Source organism: Myotis daubentonii, chromosome X (assembly GCF_963259705.1).
Source record: "Myotis daubentonii chromosome X, mMyoDau2.1, whole genome shotgun sequence".
NCBI classification, from domain to species: Eukaryota; Metazoa; Chordata; class Mammalia; order Chiroptera; family Vespertilionidae; genus Myotis; species Myotis daubentonii.
This window is the reverse complement of record NC_081861.1, coordinates 46,688,041-46,706,934: the sequence shown is the minus strand read 5'-3', so window position 1 is coordinate 46,706,934 and position 18,894 is coordinate 46,688,041. Positions and strand designations below refer to the sequence as shown.

General features: G+C 41.3%; 1 long non-coding RNA gene across 1 annotated transcript in view; it reads left to right on the top strand.

The window, feature by feature from the left end:
* The window catches only part of LOC132224361 (uncharacterized), a 1,115,498-nt gene that overhangs the window by 1,008,878 nt on the left and 87,726 nt on the right, over positions 1-18,894 (top strand). The gene's annotated exons all lie outside the window — the stretch shown is intronic.

The following is an 18,894-nucleotide window of genomic DNA, read 5'->3' as shown; positions in this document are numbered from 1 at the left end:
TTTATTACACTACAGTTCCTCTCCTAGTTGGGGATTGAACCTCTAAAGATGGTGGGCAGAGAGAAAGAATCAGATTTTATGAGGTGATCTTTATAGTCAGGGTCTCCCAGATCTTGAATCATAGTATTAGGTCACACTTCAAATAATATGTTGGGCTACCTGAAACTGCTCTTTTGATCAGCCCAAAGTGATTGAATATCAAAATTTCATATGGTTCCATCTATATTAATTTGATTTTTTCCAGTGAGGATGTGTACAAGGAAAGTGCATAATATAGGGATTGCATTTAAACTTAGATGCAAATTCCTAGAATGGTGAAAAGTGACATCTGTGAATTGATTCTAGGAAAGATGTTGGCTTCCCAGTTTCAGAACACCTCATGAAGGCTCAATAGAGTATATGATATTTTTTTTCTTAAAATGGAAATAGCTTTAGACAATATAGAAACTTTAAAGAAATAAAAATCACCTAAAGAAAATCACTGTTAATCTGGTGCGATTTTTAAGGATATTTTTCTACACATATGTAAACTCACATAGATAATAGTTTATTTTTCTAAAGTGGTATGGTGCCCTACATACTGATTTGATAGGAATGTGGAACATGTATTTTTATTTCATTTTTATCTTGGACATCCTTTCAAGGCAATACATAAAAGAACATTCTTTTGATTTTTACCTTGCATATAGTTTTGTCATTTTATTATAGTTTACAATTGCACTACTCTAGAGAACAATCTAATGAATATTCTTGTAGCTACATATTTGTACACACACATGAATATTTCTGCAGGATAAATTGCTAGGGGTTGGTCAATGGGTAAAATCAATCTTTGGACTTTGGATATATAGTTGGCAATTCAGTAAATCCTTCTTTCAACACTGTTTCTTTAGCTTTGAGATCTTATTATTCTCTTGGTTTTCCTTTTAACCCATTGGCTGCATCTGTCTCCTTGACTGGATTCTCTTCCTTTTTCTAATATCCACATGTTGGAATGTCCCAAAGCTCAGTCCTTGGAGCATTTTATCTGCAATGGCTTTCTACGTGATCTCAGCTTGTCCCAGAACTTGCAAATTTATATTTCTAGCCCTGACATTTTTCCTGAATTCCTAATTATCCACTTGGATACTAATAGTCATTTCAAGTTTTACATATCTCAAATATTTATTCCTACTCCATGACTCGATCACTTATTATCTTCCTGTACCCCAAGTTGCTTAAGCCAGATGCTGAGAAATATCATTGGTTCTTCTATTTCTCCCACAACCTACAGGAAATTCATTCAGAATTACCTTCAAAATATATTCCAAATCTGATAAGCTCTCACATCTCTGCCTAAACTATCCTAGTCTAAGATACCACTATGTCTCAGTTGAACTACTGCAACACTCTCAATACTCTCTCCTTTGCCCCTCTAAGATCTTCTCTAAAGACCATAGAATGTTATCTTTTAAAAATGCATACAAGACTATGCCAAGGCCCTATTCAAAATCCTCCAATGGCTTTCCAGTACACTTACAAAATCCATAGTTCTCTATTCCATATATACTGGGCTCTTTGTTACCCCTTAAATTCCCCCTTCATGCTTGGAGTTATCTTTGTTTTCTTACTTCATTCAATTTTCTGATTAACTGTTATCTCTTCAGGGAGGACCTCTCTGACCATCATTGCTATGATATCACTTCCTGCCATTATTTTCCTTCTTATCCTGATTAATCTTTTTGTCATAACACTTATGAATACCTGACACAATATATAACCATTTGTAAATTTGTTTATTTGCAAACTCTACTGGGGGTAGGGCCTTTATAAATATTCTTTGTTGTTATACATAGAAGGCATTCAGTGAATAAATGAATTAACAAGACTGATTTGAGTAAGCTTGTAATAATTTCTATTTCTACCAGCAGTATCTGAGAGAGTCTCTTGTCCTATACCCTTGTCAACAATGGATATCATGGACATTTTTCATTTTTGCTAATCTGTGGGTTATAAAATAATATATCATGGTGAGAAACTATGAAAAAAATGGTCATGCCCAGCCAGCGTAGCTCAATGGTTGAGCATCGACCTATTAAACAGGAGATCACGGTTCTATTCCCTGTCAGGGCACATGCTCAGGTTGTGGGTTCGATCCCCAGTGGGGAGAATGCAACAGGCAGCTGATCAATGAGTATCTCTCATCATTGATGTTTCTCTCTCTCCCTCTCCCTTCCTCTCTGAAATCAATAAAAATACATTTAAAAGAAAAAAAAATGGTCATGATGGAGCTTTGTTCTTAGTAGTACATAATTTAACATGCATCTTATAACTGATGGCCTCTAAGATTTGATGAAACATAGTATTAGCCAGCTTGTCAATTTGCCTATCAGTACAGATATAAAATAATTAGAGAACATGGTACCTGCCTTTGAAAGGATGACAAACTAACTGGTAGTTAAAATGTGCACAAATATTTTGAATAATTTGGGACTAAATCAGGCAGTAATCGTTTTACAATCATTATATTAGTAATTATCTGGTTGTCTTTGGTAGGCCTGCCTCAGAAGTCTTCAGACTGTGGGTGGGGAAGGGTGCTTGGGCATAGTCAATGGAATTCATATTCCAGCATAAATGGAGCATCTCTTCTTTTACCTACATTATGTTTTGGATTTCCGTGGTTCTCTCATTATTTCACTTGAATGAAGATTGACATTGAGGTTGCGAGATGGGAGGGGGAACAGGGGACTCGGTAAAAAAGGTGAAGGGATAAGAAGTACAAATATTATAATAACTATGTATGATGCCAGGTGGGTACTGGAAATACCGAGGCGAGGGGGAAGGACACTTTGTAAAGTATATGATTGTCTAACAACTATGGGGTACACCTGAAACTAATATAATATTAAATGTCAACTGTGATTGAAAATGTTTTTTACAATTTACAAAATGTTCTATTGATTAGAAATAAACAAATATTTTAAAACTACTATTTAAAATGTTCAAATAAGGGTTGAAGGGCATGTGATAGAATTGTAGAAGGCTTGAAGTGAATAGATAAAGGGTAATTAAATATTTGTTTAGAAGAATAAAGATGGTGGTGTAGGTAAATACTGGTAACTGCAGCCTCCCACAACCACATCAATGTTACAACTAAAATACAGAACAACCGTCATTCAGAACCACTTAAAATCTGGCTGAATGGAAGTCCTACAACTACATAAGTAAAAAAGAAAGCATATTGAGTCACGTAGGAGGGGAAGATGCACAGAACGGGCTGGACCAGCACCCACATGTGGCTTTTTTTAAGTGGGAGGGATATCTCCACTGCAGAGGTTTCCTGTGAGAAGCAAAAGGCCACACCCCCACACCAGATCCCCAGGAAAGGTTTCAGAGCTGGGAAGAGAAGTTCCCATAATTTTGGGCTGTAAAAACCAGGAGGAATTGTGGCTGAGTGACACGGATGCTGCTGGAGACCCAGACAGCTCCTCTAAAAGGGCTGGTCCACAAATTTACTCAGACTCGCTTCCTCTGAGTTCCAGTGCTGGGCGGTGGCTTTGGGGGATCTAGGGACATGTGGGGAAGAACTGGGTTGTCTGTCATTGGGGCAGGAACTCAGGGGCAGCTTTCTCCCAGACAGGGTTGCTCACAGGGGTCATTGTTCCTATGCTTGGACCTCCCCCATCACAGCTGACTGGTAGCCATATCTGAGTTTCCATCCGCTTGGCTCACACTCCACCCTGTTGATTCACTGAGACCCCTATTCATCCAATTTGCAGCCCCACCCAAGCTGTTTGTAGTAGCTTTTACATATGAATAGCCTGTCCTGGCTGAGGCTTCAAACTTTCCTAAAATCCCTCAAACAAGCAGCAGCTGATGTGACCTGCCCCATACCTATCAATAAGAGGCCCAAGACCCAGCACTAGCACCAGCCTGACTTGTTTCACAAGTTGGCCTCGCCTGGGCACTTCCAAGCCCAATATAAATAGCAGCCATCTGCAAATATCTCGATAGCTCCTGCCGGGTGGCCCCAGGCAGTGGCTGACTTTTTACCTCCTGGAGGCCCCAAAGCTAGTGTACCTGATGGACAGCTTCAGACCATAGAAGATTACAACTCTAAACATCCACAAGTGACATACTCAAGGGGAAGACTGAGTGAGGATCAAAGCCCCACTGAAGCAAGTCCTGCTCCATAGGGGTATCTCCTGCACAGCAGCTCTTCCACTGTAGATGCAGCTGGTCCTCACAGCCCATTAGCCTGGAGATCAACTCCTCCAAGTGAGGCCAACAGCAATCAAGGCTCAACTACAACAAGACTGTGCACACAGCCCACACCAGAACACACCTAGAGTGCCCAGCTCAGGTGACTGGGGAGGCTGAGCCACTGGGACCTACAGGACACTTACTACACAAGGCCACTCTACCAATTCCAGGACACATAACAGTTCTAAATAATAAATAAACACAAACACAGGGAAGCAGCCAAAATGGGGAGACAAAGAAACATGTCACAAATGAAAGAACAAAGAAATCTATAGAAAAATACCTAAATTAAATATAAGCAAGCAAACTACTAGATACAGAGTTTAAAACAATGCTTATAATGTTGTTCAAGAATCTTAGTGAGAGCGTCAAGGGGCTTAGTAACACTTTCAAAGATCTTAGTGAGAATTTTAAAGATGTGAAAAGACGAGTCAGAAATTAAGCATACACTAACTGAAATAAAGAATAATTTACACGGATTCAACAGTAGAATAGAGGATTCTGAGAATCAAACCAATGATTTATAATATGAGGAAGCAAAATTACCCAATCAGAAGAGCAAAAAGAAAAAAGAATCCAAAAATGTGAAGATAGTGTAAGGAGCCTTTAGGACAACTGCAAGCATACCAACATTTGCATTATAGGGGTGTTAGAAGGAGGATAGAGCAAGATATTGACAACCTATTTGAAGAAATAATGACAGAAAACTTCCCCTACCTGATGAAACAAATATACTTACAAAGTCCAGGAAGCACAGAGAGTCCCTAACAGGAGGATTCCAAAGAGGCTCACACCAAGACAGATCATAATTAAAATGCCAAGGATTAAAGACAAAGAGAGAATCCTAAAAGCAGCAAGAGAAAAGCAGTTAGTTACCTACAAGGGAGCACCCATAGGACTGTCAGCTGATTTTTCAACAGAAACTTTGCAGGCCATAAGAGAGTGGCAAGAAATATTAAACATGATGAATAGCAAGGACCTACAACCAAGATTACTCTATCCAGCAAAGTTCTCATTTATAATTGAAGTTCAGATAAAGAACTTCACAGACAAGAAGAAGCTAAAGGAGTTCATCACCACCAAACTAGTATTACCTGAAATGAAGAAGAAGAAGAGGAAGAAGAAGAAGGAGAAGAAGAAGAAGAAGAAGAAGAAGAAGAAGAAGAAGAAGAAGAAGAAGAAGAAGAAGAAGAAGAATGATGAGGAGGAGGTGGAGGAGGAGGAGGAGAAGAAGAAGGAGGAGAAGGAGAAGAAGAAAAGATATGAACAATAATATGGCAATAAATACATATCTATCAACAATTGAGTCTAAAAATTGAAATAAATGAACAAGGAATCCAATGAACAAAATAAACTGATGAATAAAATAGAACCAGAGGCTGATAAATAAAATTGAAACATAGAACAGACTGAAAAACCTCAGGAGAGAGGGGGAGATGGGAAGAGATTGACCAAAGTTCTTATATGCATACTAGAGGCCCGGTGCACAAAATTTGTGAACAGGTAGGGTCCCTAGGCTTGGCCGGCAATCAGGGCTGATTGGGGCCTTCTGGCTGCTGGCTGGGGCCTTCCTTTGTTCCACACCACCCAGGGGTGGTCAGTGCACATCATAGCGAGCGATCGAACTCTGGTCTCCTGATCGAGCTCCCAAGGGGACACTTTGCATATTAGCTTTTTATATATAGACTAGGGGACCAGTGCACAAAATTTGTGCACTGGGGGAGGGTGTCCCTCAGCCCAGCCTGCCCCCTTTCACATACTGGGAGCCCTCACGGGATGTCCTACTGACGGCTTAGGCCTACTCCCTGCTTCCCTTGGGGAGTGGGCCTAAGCCTCAGTCTGGCCTCCCTTTGTGGGCTGAGGGGAAGGCACCAGCCCCATCACCCCGCTGCTGCAGCCAATGCCAGTCACCGCAGCCAGCAAGGTTTTTTCATCAACACAGGCTCCAGTCCCATCACCATGAAAAAATGACAACTTTCTTTAGGCATTTTCAAGATGTGTCTTTCATATAATAATAATTTCTTTATTATTTTTTTTATCCTCATCTGAGGATATGTTTCCATTGATTTTTAGAGAATGTGTAAGAGAAAGGGAAAGACAGAGAGAAACATCAAAGTGAGAGGAACACTTTGATTGGTTGCCTCCTGCATGAGCCCTAACCTGGGCCCCAGCCAGGGAGGAACCTGCAACTGAGGTACATGCCCTTGGTCAGAATTGAACCCAGGCCCTGCCATCGGCAGGACAAGGCATTATCCACTGAGCTAAACCGGCTAGGCCAGGATATGACGTTTCTTAGCCCTCCAGCAGTGGACCTTCCTTTTTTTTTCCTCCAGGAGTGTGGTGAAAAACCCTAGATCACCTTTTTGGATTCTTATTACTCAAGTTACTAAGAATATTACCAGTGGAATACAGGGAGCTTAGCCAATGAGCCGTCAGAAAAGGTGTTTCCTCTGTAGTTCACACCAATCGCTGGCTTGGCCCCCCTGGACCAGGCCTGATGCCTCTGGCCCAGGCTTCAGGCCTGGGCAGGGGACCCCCATCTCCCTCCCATTGCCAGCTCCACCCTCACCCAGGTCTGATGCCTCGGCCAGAGGCATTGATCCCCATAACCCTTCGATCACCGGATCAGCCCTTTGCCCAGGCCTGGGCAGGGGACCCCCAGATCCCTTCGGTTGCCAGCTCTGCCCCCCGCCCAGGCCTGATGCCTCTGGCCCAAACTTCAGGACTGGGCAAGAGACCCCCATCTCCCCCCCATCACCGGCTCTGCCCCCCACTCAGGCCTGATGCCTCTGGCCCAGGCATCAGGCCCGGGCAGGGGACCCCCATCTCCTCCCAATCACCAGCTCCGCCCTCGCCCAGGCCTGACGCCTTGGCCAGAGGCGTCAACCCCCATCACCCTCTGATCACCAGATTGGCCCCTTGCCCAGGCCTGACACCTCCACCAGTGGTGTCAGGCCTGGGAAGGGGACCCCCATCTCTCCCCATCACCAGCTCCACCCCCCACCCAGGCCTGATGCCTCTGGCCCAGGCGTCAAGCCTGGGCAGGGGACCCCCATGTCCCTCTGATTGACGGCTTGGCCCCCCCGCCCAGGCCTGACTTCTCTCACCGAGGCATCAGGCCTGCACAGGGGACCCCCAGACCCCTCCAATTGCCAGCTCCGCTCCCCGCCCAGGCCTGACACCTCTGGCCCAGGCTTCAGGCCTGGGCAGGGGACCCCCAGACCCCTCCGATTGCTGGCTCCACCCCCCGCCCAAGCCTGATGCCTTGGCCAGAGGCGTCGATCTCCATCACCCTCTGATCGCCAGATCGGCCCCTTGCCCAGGCCTGATGCCTCTGCTAGAGGTGTCAGGCCTGGGCAGGGGACCCCCATCTCCCCCTGATCACTGGCTTTTGGGCGGCTTCTGGGGCTTCTGGGGCTTCTGGGACCGGCCTGGACTGTCCCACCCTGCCTTCAGTATGCAAATTAGCCACCATCTTTGTTGGTGGTTAATTTGCATATCATGCTGCTTAGCCAATGGAAGGTGTAGCGAAGGTATAGTCAATTACCATGTTTGTCTATTATTAGATAGGATATGCATTGTCTATGGACACAGACAATAGGGTGGTGAAGACCTGGGGTGGGGCAGGAACCAGGTAGAAGGGGACAGTGAGGGGAAAAAAGTGGGGCATCTGTAATACTCTCAAAAATAAAGATTAAAAAGATTAATAAATAAAACAAAACACAGACTCCTGGGGGGGGGGGAGAAATGAATATTTGTTTATATTTATACTAGGGGCCCGGTGCACGAAATTCGTGCACTGGGTGTGTGTGGGGGGGGGAGAGTGTCCCTCAGCCCAGCCTGCCCCCTCTCACATACTGGGAGCCCTCAGGCGTTGACCCCCATCACCCTCCAATCGCAGGATCGGCCCCTTGCCCAGGCCTGACGCCTCTGGCCTAGGCATCTGGCCCGGGCAGCGGGGTCCCACAGCTGCAGCGGCCCCTCGATCATGGGCTTCGCTTAAGGCCCAGGCAAGGGACCCCTAGCTCCTGGGACTGCCAGCTTCGACCGTGTTCAGCTCCCATCGCTGGCTCCACTCCTACTTCCTGCTATCACTGGCCAGGGCAGAAAAGGCACCTGATTCTCTGATCATGGCTGGGGGGCAGGGCAAAGGCAGCCCCAGGGCCGCCTTTGCCCTGCCCCCCAGCTCTTAGCTCCCCTCTGGGTTTCCAATCACTGTCAGTGGCAGGGGGCTTCTTCCTACTTTCCCTTTCACCTCCCTGCATTGTGCCTACATATGCAAATTAACCGCCATCTTGTTGGCAGTTAACTGCCAATCTTAGTTGGCAGTTAATTTGCATATAGCCCTGATTAGCCAATGAAAAGGGTATCGTCGTACGCCAATTACCATTTTTCTCTTTTATTAGTGTAGATAGTATTTTACACACTTTCAGAAGCATCTACACTAATAAAAGGGTAATATGCTAATTATACTGGACATCTTCCGGACTACCATCTGACATCCTTCCTAACAAAGTCAGGCCTGGGCAAAGCTGCCCACCCTGCAGTCCTGGGTGCCAGTGCCTGTGGCTGTGGCCCGGGAAATAGAGAAGCCACCTGCCCCATAGTCCTTGGTGCTTGTGCCTGTGGCTGTGGCCTGGGTGAAGCCATCCGCCCACAGTCCCCTGTGTATGCAGCTGGCCCAAGTGAAACCAACCCAGGTCCCCAGTGCCTGTGGCTGGCCAGGGGGAGGGAAGCCTGGGTCCTGGGTGCAGGGCTGAGGCAGATACAGTGAGGGGCAATCAGGCCAGCTGGGGAGCAGTTAGGAATGATCAGGCTGGCAGGGGAGCAATTAGGGGCAATTAGGCAGGCAGGCACAGGTGGTTAGGGGGAATCAGGCAGCTAGGCAGAGATGTTAGGGGCAATCAGGCAGGCAGGTGAGCAGTTAAGAGCCAGCGGTCCCGGATTGCGAGAGGCATATTCAACTGCCAGTTTAGGCCAGATCCCACAGGGGTCCCGGCTTGGTGAGAGTGTAGGCCGGGCTGAGGGACCCCCCTCCTATGCATGAATTTCATGCACCGGGCTGCTAGTTTACATATATTATGTCATTTAAGCTTTATCGCACCTGCATTATTTAGGCAAGTCAGCTAGCATTATCCTAATTTTGCAAATTAAAAACATGAATACATGAGTTGTTCAAGATTATATGGCTAGTTAATATGATCTGTTGCAAAGCCAGAATTCACAAATCAGAAATCAATGTATTCTGATTCCAACAGCATCAGTACAATGTGGACTCTTTCATAAGTAAGAACATGTAATTTCTCTCTATGACATTGATTCTCTTATAACATTTTTATATAAAAGTTTTCCTCTCAACCACATTTATCTAGAGCTCAGATGTAATTCTCATATTTTATTGTTTCTACAAATAACATTTTTTAGCTCTGAGTTTGGCCTTTGCCAATGCCCTGAAAAACAGAATGATGGGTTCTCATTGTAATGCGTATAAGTGATTGGGTTGTTTTTTGCTTTCCCAAAATGTAGCCAGTAAATGCTTTTATAAAATTTCAAAAAATCTTTTTTTTAGTTATATTTTATTACAGAATCATAAGATAACTAACTGATGAGGAGACTGGATTTAGCTGACTGAATCTGGCAGCTTAACTATAATCAGTGTGCCAGACATAATTACTCTGTACCAGACACATAAGCCAAATGATTTCATTTGATTCCTCACAACAACCTTATTTAATGAGGTGAATGATAGATTATGAGTTGGCTCCCCTCAGCTCCATCCCCTCCTCCTGAAAGACATCTCACAGGAGATCAACCTTGAAGAAAAATCATGTGTTTTCTCCATCACAAGCATTCCATTTTAGAGTCATTTATATTCTTTAATATTATGATTTTGCTGTTTACTATCACTTAATCTTGAAAATTAAAATTGAACAGCCATGATTTGTAGAGCCTTCATCCAACAAGTGAGATATTTCAAGAAAATGTAAACTTACCTTTATGTTGCAGTTTTTGATAGGCTGAAATAAAGATGAATTCGCTCCAAAAGGGAAAATTCTTAGGATAAAAAAAACTCAGGCTTGCAGCTCAACCTTGTTGGTGCATAAACTGTCTTACTTGGAGTAGATGCAAGAACTCTGGAACTTGCTTTAGCTGGTTTGGCTCAGGGGATAGAAGGGTCCCAGGTTTGATTCCCATCAAGGGCACATGCTTGGGTTGTGGGCTCGATCCCCAGTAGGAGGCATGCAGGAGGCAGCTGATGAATGATTCTCTCTCATGACTGATGTTTTTATCTCTATCTCCCTTTCCCTTCCTCTCTGAAATCAATACAAACATACTTTAAAAAAAAGAAATTTGGAACTTTTCAGGCTTCTCAGGAGTCTGTTCACCCAGGCAACATGGAGTTAGATGGATTTCACATGAGATCTGCCCAGTATTCTGCATCTTCATTTACCAATCCCAATGCCCATCTTCATGCTGCTTTAACTTGCCTCAAATTCTAAGACACATTCTGTTTTTATACTAGAGAAATGAATGGAAAATAATGACATCTATTGAACATTTTCTCTGTGCCAGACACATTATCTGAATCATTTAATTCAATTTCTCACAACACTAATTTTTGCCAACTCACAGTAGTGAAGACAATAAAATCAATAAATAGTTGTTGCCTGATTGAACAAATAGGCAACATAGTTTTTAGTATTCCCATTTTATAATTGAAGAAATTGATACTCAGATAGTTTAGAGTCACACAGGTGGTAGATTTCTTCTTCCCTTCCTCTTTCTTTCTCCAGTCTTAAAATTTATTTAAAAGTTACACATACTTGGCACTAAAAACTTAAACATTACAAAAATATAAAGAGTTAAAGTGAAATCTCTTTCTCCTCCTCCTTCCTCTTCACTCTCCAGAGATAATTCTATTCAGTAATTTGGTGTATTTATGTCGTTTTCATTGTATCATGCAAATCTTACAACTGTTCTGAGTTGGACCTTGTAACTCCCAAATTTATATAACTGGGTTTTGTCTTTTTATCTTTGATTCCAAGCTCATATCATGTAGTCCCAATTTTGCAGCTGAGTGTTTTCATTATTTTATCCTTATGCTTTTGTTTCTGCCACAGTGCACAAAAGTATATTGGTATTGTTTATAATAAGGGTATTACTCTAGCTGAGTTTACCAAAATTACATCTTTTCTATTTAAATTGCCAGTGTACACTTGGCCAATATGACAGACAATTGAAATGCACTATACAGCAACTTTTTTTATGACTGTGGTAGCAATTGAAAGGGTAAGCATGGCCACAGTATGCACTAAAACTGATAAATGGATTGTAGAGAAAAGCTGTACACAATCAAAGAATTGGTAACTGCTTGTCTCTGTTCTCTGATTTGATGTGGTGCCTCAGTGTTTCTGGAGGCAATCTCTTGTAGAAAAAAGGTAAAACTATCTTAATAGATCTTTAGTTTATCATCACAGTTCCTCGTTCATTGTGTCTTGCAGTAGTTTATCTTTAAGAAGGGATCAGTAGCAATTCAATTTCCAGTAAATTGCTCCCCAACATGTTATTTATTTAGCCTATTTAACTGTTTCTTCAGTGAGTCAATTCTAAGAACCAGCCATCACTATTCTCTGAGTACAATATTTATTTCCTTACCTTTAATCCATTTTACCTGCTGACTTCTCTCCTTTTGCTCCCACCCAACAAATAATATCCAGTCTTTTTAGCTCTCCTGATAAATATTTATTTTTTGATTTGCTTGCCTACCCATCCTGTGACCCATGACCAACTATTTTAACATGTTTTCTTATTAGCCTAAATAACCAGCCCTTCATTTCTTTGAGCTCTTGTTAAATCTGCAAAACCCATTATCAACTCAGGAAGGAAACTTTTTGTTATTCTATTTCTCTGATTTTACTTCTAAGACCAAGATTTCTGAAGGAAGTCACAAAACAATTATGACAAAATTCACAATAAATTTGGGCTACTGAACTTCAGCTGGATTCCATACTTGGCATGACAATTTTTTTTTATCCCTTGTTGACATTGTCTGATCATTCCCTAAGGTAGATGCCCAAACTTTACATGCAGGCTGTAGTAGCTCAGCTCTAAATATGGTTACTTAAATCCTTGAGTAAGATTGAAGCCATTCAATATGGGTCCCTGACCTTCCCTGGTTCCCTTCTAAGTAGAATTTTATTGCCACATCCACCTCACCACCAATATCTAATTATCTAACAACCTGTCTTTATCCTGTAAAAGACACTTTTTCAACACAGGGTCTCTTCTGCCCATCTTTTCCACATTCCTCTGGCACTTTGCTGCCACAATGATCCCCTTTCTTTAATGTAAATTTCTCTTCTCTCCTCATAAATACAATAAGTTTCCCCCAGAATCCTCCCCAATCTTCCTTGAAATTGACTATCTCCTAGAACTTCCTTTTTTGTCCCTCCCACAGTCTTTATTGCCAATACTTTAAAAGAGCGGGCTATACTTGCAGTTGTCATTCCTTATTGCTTATTTGTACTCTTTAAAATATGGTTTCTATTCTCACAAATGTAATGAAATTTCCAAAGTTCTGACGTTCTCATAATATATATATATATATATATATATATATATATATGTATGCCTAAGCAACCACCAGGGCGCAGGAGCTGCCCCCTGTGGTCATTGCGCTCCCACAGTGGGAGCACCACTCAGCAAGCTTACCAAGCCAGGGCGGGTAGGCACAGTGCGCCAGGATGAGCGGGAGTGGTGCAGCGTCCAGCCCGGGCTCAGGCTCCTCCCCAGCTGCCTGTCACTTTGCGCACTACGATATCCCAAAATTGGCAGTCTGACATCCCCCAAAGGGTCCCGGATTGTGAGAGGGCACAGGCCAGGCCGAGGGACCCCACTGGTGCATGAATCTGTGCACCAGGCCTCTAATTTTATATAATGACTTTTCCAATTGTCATCCTCTTAGGCCTACTCTAATGCATATTACCCACTAAAGCATATGTAGTGAAGGCATAAGTACATATGTTGACTATCATATCATTCATTTTTAAAGTTCTTTTCTATTTATGTGGAGGAACTTCTCTATTATGGACTTCCTCCTACCTTTATGTGTCTTCCTAAATTAAACCCTACTATATAATGTCAACTTTTGCATGGAGAATTGAAATTTTTTATTCATACAAAGATCTGTACTTGAATGTTTGTGGGCATTTATTCACAATAGTCAAAACCTAGATTCAACCTAAGTGTCCTTCCATAGGTGAATGGATAAACAAATTGTAATATGTTCATAAAATGGAAAACTACTTAGGAATAAAAATGAACAAACTATTGATACACACAACATGGATGATTCTCAAAAGTATTATGCTACATGAAAGAACCCAGACACTGAAGACTGAATATTATATACTTAAATTTATGACATTCAATAAAAGGCAAAACTACAGTGACAGAAAGAAGATTAGTGATTGCCAGGGTCAGAGGTTGGGAAAAGACATTGAGTACCAAGGGCCAGAAGAGAACTGCTGGAGTGATGGAAATGTTCTATACAATAATTGTGATGTTGGTGGTTATATAACTGGATACATTTGTTATTGACATGTCAGAATTTTATTGTATATAAATTATACCTTAGGAAAGTTGGCAAGAAATTAAAATATAAAAACCCAGAACTAATGCATTAATTGTAATATCCTTATATATTTCTCAAAGAAATGAATTTTAATGATTTTTCCCAAAAAATATCCCATTATTAACCCCAATAGATTATAAACTTATGTTTAGATCTATCACTGAATCCAGTATTGTGAGTTACAAAAAATGTACTCTGCAAGTTCTTAAATTGTTAATGCAATTATTTTGAGGAAAATATCAGACTTGAGAAGCAATATAGTAAAATATTTAAAACATTTGTTGTTAGAGAAACCTGAGTTCAAATCATTGCTTTGTATTTAGCTGTGCAAATTTGGGCAAATTTCTTGTTCCATGTATGCCTCTATTTCTTCTTCTGTAAAAGAGGGAAAAGGTTAATACCTATTTTATAAGTGTAGTGTAATAATTTAAAGTGATGTGTATAAATAGTTGGCATGGAGAAAATAATAAATGCAAAAAGCATCAGAGAGAATAAAATGTATTTTATCCTTTTAAGAGAAATTATTCAGCATCTAATTTTTGCACACACAGTGGATTTATTCCTCAACAATATAATCACTATTCACAACCAGGACTCCATAGTTCTTTAGATAACTTTTGGTGCTATAAATAATTTCTGATATATTTTCTCATTATCATAGCTTGCCATATCATATCTGCTTTCTTTTTTTAAAATTCTTTCTTAAAAATATATTTTATTGATGTTTTACAGAGAGGAAGGGAGAGGGATAGAGAGTCAGAAACATCAACTAGAGAGAAACATTTATCAGCTGCCTCCTGCACCCCCCCCCACTGGGGATGTGCCCACAACCAAGGCACATGCCCTTGACTGGAATCGAACCTGGGACCTTTCAGTCCGCAGGCCAACACTCGATCCACTGAGCCAAACCGGTTAGGGCCATATCTGATTTCTTATTTTTCTTCCATTACCTTCTTCAGTCGTCTGCTTTTATACTCCGTGATAGTTTCTATTACTTTTTAGATATGGGATTTGAATTTTTTTCAATTACAGTTTACATTCAATATTATTTTGTACTAGTCCCAGGTGTACAGCATAATCATGTATTTCCCCTGATATTTCCAGCATCCACCTGGCACCATCCATAGTTATTACAATGCTAGAAGCCTGGTGCATGAATTCATGCACCAGTGGGGTCCCTCAGCCTGGCCTGTGGGATCGGGCTGAAACTGGCACTCCAACATTCCCTGAGGGGTCCCAGATTGTGAGAGGGCACAGGCCAGGCCGAGGGACCCCACTGGTACATGATCAGAGCGAGGAAGGGACGCTAGAAGTTGGCCAGCCAGAGAGGGGCTGTGGGAAGGCTCCAGGGCATGTTCAGCCTATCTCACTCAGTCCTGATCACCTGGGCCCCAGCAGCAAGCTAACCTATCAGTCAGAGCATCTGCCCCCTGGTGGTCAGTGCACTCCATAATGACTGGTTGACCAGTCAACTATTTGCCCCCCTGGTGATCAGTGTACATCATAAGGAGCAGTTGAGTGGCCTTAGCATATCATTAGCATATTACACTTTGATTGGTTGAATGACCAGACATTTAGCATATTGAGCTTTCATTACATAGGATTATTCACTATATTTCCTGTGCTGTACTTTACATTCCCATTACTGTTTTGTAACTACAGTCTGTATTTCTCAATCTTTCATAGACAAGGGATTTTAAATCAGGTTCTCAAGAAGCCATTGAAGTAAATTGGTTGATAAGTTGTTTAATGGTTAGATCACTTTTTCAGATAATTATTTTTAAAGATGATAAGTAATTCATAAAAATAGCTATGTACACAATTAAACACTGACAAGTGTTACTAATAAATTTTAAAATGATAACAGACTAAAATGTAAATAAATCATAGAATTTTTCAACTAGAAGGCATTTAAGTGGTTATTTACTACAAGTTCCTTCTTACTTGTTGAAGAAACTGAGACCAAAAGAGATTAAGTAGCAAATCTAAAGACATGCAGCTAATTAGTGACAGGAACTCCAGTGAAATCCATTCTTAGTCCAGTGTCTTTCTATCAAAACCAGTCTGAATCAATATAAACACAATTAGTTACTTTAATCTTAAGGACTAGTAAATGTTGCTGAATTTAGCTTTAATTTTGCCTAGGAACTAGTAGAATACATTTTTCAACTCACACTGAATCTCTTAACTTGAGAGTCAGATGTAACATAATTTTCCTAAAAATGCCATGACTTCTCTGCTTTTGTCATGATCAATATCCAAATACCCTTGCCTCTTCTTATATAAGGCTGCTGTATTCTGCCTGTCAAAACACCTGAGAATAGCTGGGCCTGTGTGGCGCAATGGTTGAACATCAACCTATGAACCAGGAGGTGACAATTTGATTTCCAGCCAGGGCACATGCCCTGGTTGTGAGCTCAATCCCCAACGTGGGGTGTGCAGGAGGCAGCCAACCCATAATTCTCTCTCATTATTGATGTTTCTATCTTTCTCTTCCTTCCTCTCTAAAATCAACAAAAATATCTTTTTTAAAAACATTTGAAAATATTTGAATTTGTACCTGATTTAAGAGTCATTTATGTTATTTGACCTATCTTAAAGCCTCCTACTGAAGCAATCTTCAGAGCTTCCAGTTCCTCTGATTAATTTGGATCAGGGGTCAACAAACTACAGCCAGAGGGTCAAATCCGGCCCACCACTTATTTTTGTAAATACAGTTACATTGGAATAGAACTATACCTACTTATCTGTTTTCATGTTTGCTTTCACATTATGATGGCAGATTTGTATACTTGAGAAAGAGACAATAAGACTCATGCAGCCTAAAATATTTACTCTCTGGCCCTTTAGAGAAAAAGTTTGTTAGATCCTATGGTCTAGATCAATTTTTGGAGATGCACATGAGCTTTGGGGGAAAAAAATATATAGTATATTTTATTGGACATATTCTTACTAATTCAAATGCATGAATTCCATTTTCAATTTTTCTCTAATATTATGCTTGTTCTACTTTTCTCTATCAAAGATTAAGTGATATGATACATCAACCTCTCACTGCAATTATGTTTGTCTCAATTTCCCCTTGAATTTCTAATGGATTTTGCTTATATGTACATTCAGTGGTGGAGACACTTATTTGGTAATGATTCATTACTGTTATATCCTCATTGTAAATTATACATTTTAATTTAAAAAATGATCAAATGTGTTTTCTTTTCCTTGAATTCTGCTTTGATATTAATATTGATTGTACTGATTTATTTCATTTACATAATTGCACATTCTTTATTTGATCACTAGTGCCCCAGTGCACGGATTCATGCACATTGAAAGAAAATTAATTAGAAGGTGGCTGCTGGGGTGAGACTGGGTGAGACAGTTGAGTGGATACACCCTGGAGCCAACCTTCCATGGTCCCTCCCCAGTTGGCTGCTGTGGCTTGAGGGTATCTGCAGAGTGAGCGGGGTCCCTCTGGCAGTGGGGTCCCTCAGCCTGGCCTGCGGGGATTGGGCCAAAACCAGCCCTCCAACATCCCCTGAGGGGTCCTGGATTGCAAGAGGTTGTTTTTCAGGTGATGCACCCCAGAATCAGGCTCCTTCCTCTCTGGTACCGGGGTGTGTCACCCAAGAACCTCCACTGCCAAGTCACTGCAGCTTGGTAGCTCCTGCGTTGAGCATCTGCCCCCTGGTAGTCAGTGTGCTTCATACCTACCAGCCAGTCGGATGGTCAGGCAGTCATTTAGCCTTTTATATATATAGATTTTATATCCTTGGGAAGGAGACACATGAGATAGATAGTTGCCAAGTACACATATTATGTGTGATTCCCCTGTATTTATATTTTCCTTAATCCAAAGATATTACCTAGGATGTGTGGTGCTGTACTAGACAGAGAAAGTCCACTACAGCTTATTTTCCCCATTAACTACAATCTTTGGACAGAAAACAAAACATAACTAATTGAAGACTCTGAAAAGTAAATAATAGGTAGATGGAGGAGAGAAGTAAATACTTGAAGAATAACCAGTAAAGTGATGAGTTTACTATATTTTGTTTTGCTTGGCTTTGATTCAAGAGTGGTGAATGTCTCAGAACTGTGCATTGGATGCAGACAGCAAAAACACTGTGAGTAACCCCCTAGTTTCAGCCAGAGGACTGAAAAAATGGTCTGGAGATTGTAAGGGAAGTCCTTATCATTTTCTCTCTTGTTTTTTCTCCTCCTGATCTTGCCTAAGAATATCACTAGTTACAACGCGACAGTGCTATAATGATGTGGCACTCACCTAAAATCCTGAGGCAAAAAATCCCCATGTTTGTCTAGAGCAGTAGTTCTCAACCTTCTTAATGCTGGGACCCTTTAATACAGTTCCTCATGTTGTGGTGACCCCCAACCATAAAATTATTTTCATTGCTACTTCATAACTGTAATTTTGCTATTGTTATGAATCGTAATGTAAATATCTGATATGCTATATGTGTTTTCCGATGGTCGCAACCCACAGGTTGAGAACTGCTGAATGAGGAAAGGAGACTTGGTGAACCAAAGTCTATGTGGGGGAATCCTGATTATTTTTTTTCTCCCTTTTTCTTACTGTAGTTAATTTCTAATTTCATTCCACTGTGATCTGAGAAGGTGCTTGATATGATTTCAATCTTCTTGAACTTATGGAGACTTGTTTTGTGTCCTAACATGTGGTCTATCTTTGTGAATAACCCATGTGCACTTGAGAAGAATGTATATTCTGCTTCTTTGGGTTGAGATGTTCTATAAATGTCAATTAAATCCATCTGACCCAGTGTATCTTTTAGAGTCACTGTTTCCTTGTTAAGTTTTTGTCTGGAAGATCTATCCAGTGAAGTCAGAGGGGTGTTAAAGTCCCCTACTATGACTGTATTGTTGGTGATCTCTCGGTTAAAGTCCACTAGAAGTTTTTTTTATATATTTATGTACCCCTACATTGGAGCATATATGTTTACCAGGGTTATATCCTCTTGTTGGATGGCTCGCTTCAGTATCAT